This window comes from Bison bison, unplaced genomic scaffold (genome assembly GCF_000754665.1).
Source record: "Bison bison bison isolate TAMUID 2011002044 unplaced genomic scaffold, Bison_UMD1.0 scf7180017863325, whole genome shotgun sequence".
In the NCBI taxonomy this organism is placed as follows: domain Eukaryota; kingdom Metazoa; phylum Chordata; class Mammalia; order Artiodactyla; family Bovidae; genus Bison; species Bison bison.
In genome coordinates, this window is record NW_011493897.1 from 111,325 (window position 1) to 115,513 (window position 4,189).

The following is a 4,189-nucleotide window of genomic DNA, read 5'->3' on the forward strand; positions in this document are numbered from 1 at the left end:
TTTTTTTTCTTTTTCCTAAACCACATTGTTTTCTAGAGCTGCCTTTCCCTTTTCACTTTTAATAAAGATCAAATACAGATAAATATTTCTCTACCAGGAGAAGAATGACAGTGCAACATGGTGATAAATGCTAACAGTCACGTGGAAAACTAAGGGGACTGGTGATTTAGGCAGTCTCAGAAACAAACTCTGAGAGTAAGATCTGATGCAATTAATTTATTTGGAAGGTGATCCTTGGGAAACATTGGGGAGCTGGAAACCAGGACATGGAAAGGAACGCAGCCTCTCAATAAAGGTACATTATGGAGTGAATTATAATATATAAATAAATAATTTATATAATATAAATAAAGGTACATTATGGAGTGAGAGGGAGGCCTGGCGTGCTGCGATTCATGGGGTCACAAGGAGTTGGACATGACTGAGCGACTGATCTGATCTGATGGAGTGAATTACCACTGTGGGTAGCTGGGATTCACACTCTGGGAGCAAGTGTAAAAGGTGCCTTTCAGCTATCGCATCTGAGGACTAGGGACCTGGGGTCTTTACACCTCAGCTTTTATCATTGGTTGGTTAGGAGCTGTTGAGGGTAGTAGACTTTTAATTCTCTCACCATTCTGGCTGAGCAGGCTCCAGTGGGGCAGAGAAAGTCCTCAGGCAAAGGAACATGGGTTCTGGGGATTGGAGTCAGTCCTACTACTTTGTAACTATTCAACAGCCATATGTCTAGTGGTCCCTGTTTTGGACCTGTAGATACAGACACTGATGAGATTCACACCTGCAATCCTGGCAAGATTACTTCAGAGGATGAGATGGTTGGATGGCATCACTGACTCAACGGACTTGAGTTTCATTAAACGCTGGGAGTTGGTGATGGACAGAGAGGCCTGGCATGCTGCAACAGTCAACACGATGAACTGAACTAGCTACTATAGTATATATATATAAAACAACGCATAGCCTCTATGTACAATACAAAAACATAAAAAGTTAATAGCTTGAGGGAGCAATGTATTCACTACTCAGCTGAACTTATTTTTTAATCGTGTTTACTTTTTGCAAACTCATGGACTGACCAGGCTCTTTCATCCATGGGGTTCGCCATTTCTTTCTCCAGGAAATCTTTCCGAGAGCTTCCTGCGTTGCAAGATATTTCAAACCGCCTGAGCAGCCAGGGAAATCCCACATTACGGTAGAAAGTAGTTTTATTGTTGAAACCATAGACACCAGGGGAAAGCGCGCATGCAGTCCTCCACTACCACAAATTATGCAGTCGAGTTTCCCGCATTTGGGGAAATCACAGAGGTCAACACACCCGCAGTGCAATGGGTGAGCCTCGCCCTAGGAGAACCACCTTCGTGATCACAGTATCTCCCCTGCCAGGTAAGTATGAAGTAATTCTGCCCGCCGCCCGTACAGCCTTAGACACGTTCACTGTACGCACAGGCTCACTTTGCTATTGCCACCATCTCTTCCACCACCGACCGCACCCCATCGTTTCCCGCGCCTCTCGGGCACTCCTAACAACTCTCCTGATAAAATCCAAACAGTATCTCGGGAAAAACTTCCACAACCGGCAAAATGGCAGGCCAGGAACTGGTGGCCAGGAACTGTACCACTTCTGCTGCAAAATTTACATAAGCCACGCCCTGTCCCATGCCCCTCATCTCCTCTCTGACCCCAGGCCGGCTGCTGGAAGAGAAGTGACGTCATGATTCCGGACAGTTTAGGGAGCCCAGGAATCAGTGGAAGCAAACTGTTTATTCTTTAGGTGAGATGTGGGGGAATTTAGCCAGCCTCCTTGCATTCTTAACCTTTATTCTAGGTTAAGAAACTGAAGTCGCTCAGTCGTGTCCGACTCTTTGCGACCCCATGGCCTGTAGCCTATCAGGCTCTTCCGTCCATGGGATTTTCCAGGCAAGAGTGCTGGAGTGGATTGCCATTTCCTTCTCCAGGGGATCTTCCCAACCCAGGAATCGAACCTGGGTCTCCTGCATTCCAGGCAGACGCTTTACCGTCTGAGCCACCAGGGCCACCCTTGTACTGGGTTACATGCTGAGAATAGTAATTCTGCGGTCCTCTGTTATGCTGATCCAATTTTGTTTTAAGAAGTAATAAGTTGTAAAACAATGAATGTAAATATATATTTGTAGGAACAAAATAAACCATAAGTATGTGTTCCGTATGTAGATATATAGATTCAGGGTGCTAACTTTAAAAAAAAAAAAAAAAAGCACAGCGTCAGAGTTGTGAGTTCAAGTATTTTTTGGGGCAAAATGAGGAGCTCAGGAGGCAACATTTCAGATAGCTCTGAGAACTTGCTCCACAAAGGTAGGGGTGAAGGTCAGTGTATGTGAAGGGAGAGTATGTGCATTCAACTGCAGATTCTTTGCAGAAGGTTACTGCTAGTCATGAGGATTACATGTCACCATGAAGGATTTTAGTACTTTTCTAGGTACTAGGAGATATTCAGGTCATAAAATCGGGTCCTGAAAATACATCATTATCTGAAGACTTGTTCTGCCAGTTTTTCCCAGAGTACAGAGTGGGCTCATTTCTGCTCTCCACCCTGAACTCCTTTCAGGGGGTGTTGAAAATTAGCGGCCACAGCCTTTAATCCTTGTAAAGATAGATGGCAAGTGCCAGTTTGTAGTTGGCAAGAGTTATATCTCAAAGTTCTACATGGTGTATTTTCTGTGCACCTTCTTACTTCATCCTCATGGTCTCCCAGGTACCATGTTTAAAAGTGAAGTCACTCAGTCGTGTCCGACTCTGCGACACCATGGACTGTAGCCTACCAGGCTTCTCCATCCATGGGATTCTCCAGGCAAGAATACTGGAGTGAGTTACCATTTCCTTCTCCAGAGGATCTTCCCGACCCAGGGATCAAACCTGCATTGGAGGCAGACACCTTAACCTCTGAGCCACCAGGGAAGTCCTTTTTCTCACCATACAGAATACAAAAGTTGAAGATTCTGAAGAAGCTGATGACCAAAATAAGGGATTGAAAGATGATGTGTTTGCTTGAAGAATGAGGTTTGTATGTTTTTTCTTACTGGATAAGACTGGGTTAGACCTGAGGGCCGGGAATGGGGAGGCTAGAGAAGGCAACCAGCTTGCTTTTCAGACCAGAGACCAAGGAGTGGAGGAACTTGATCCTTGAAGTGCATTTGGCTTAAGAGGGAAAGTGACTAGCCTGGAGGGAAAATCTTGAACTCAGCACCCAGTTAACTTTCAGGAAAACCTGTCCTTTCTTGGAACAGCTGACACTACTCGTCCTGCACACTGACTTTAAATATTCTTTATCCACTGCTGTCCACTGTAGGAGTTTCCTGTTGCTCCTATAACCTGTTACTACACACTTCGTGGCTTAAAACAACACACGTTTATTATTTTATGACTCTGGAGTTCAGAAGTCCAAGATGCATCTCCCTGGGCAAAAATCAAAGTGACAGTTGGGTTGTAGTGATTCTTCCTGGAGATGCTAAGAGAGAATCTCTTTCTTTGCCTTGTCCAGCCTCTAGAAGATGCCCACATTCTACTCACATAGGCCCCTGTCATCTTCAAAGATAATTACAGCTGATCAAGTTATTCTCACAACACATTATTCTGACACAAACTTTCCTTCTGTCTGTATGAACTTTGTGATTCCATGGGGCCTCCATCTCAGTTCAGTTCAGTCACTCAGTCCTGTCTGACTCTTTGTGACCCCATGTCACAGCACATGGAGGCAGCACACCAGGCCTCCCTGTCCATCACCAACTCCCAGAGTCCACCCAAATCCATGTCCATTGTGTCGGTGATGCCATCCAACCATCTCATTCTCTGCCGTCCCCTTCTCCTCTGGCCCTCAATCTTTCCCAGCATCAGAGTATTTTCAAATGAGTCAGCTCTCTGCATCAGGTGGCCAAAGTATTGGAGTTTCAGCTTCAACATCAGTCCCTCCAATGAACACCCAGGACTGATCTCCTTTAGGATGGACTGGTTGGATCTCCTTGCAGTCCAAGGGACTCTCAAGAGTCTTCTCCAACACCACAGTTCAAAAGCATCAATTCTTCGGCACTCAGCTTTATTTATTTATTTATAAAGTGGTCACATCTATACGTGACCACTGGAAAAACCATAGCCTTGACTAGATGGACCTTTGTTGACAAAGTAATGTCTCTGCTTTTTAATATGCTATCTCTGT

At 45.0% G+C, this 4,189-nt stretch overlaps 1 non-coding gene across 1 annotated transcript; it reads right to left on the bottom strand.

Moving 5' to 3' along the window:
* Positions 1 to 1,961: 1,961 nt before the first annotated feature.
* Positions 1,962 to 2,033, bottom strand: TRNAS-GGA. The gene has a single exon. It is a non-coding gene; the product is annotated as a tRNA-Ser (tRNA).
* Between the last annotated feature and the right edge of the window lie 2,156 nt (positions 2,034 to 4,189).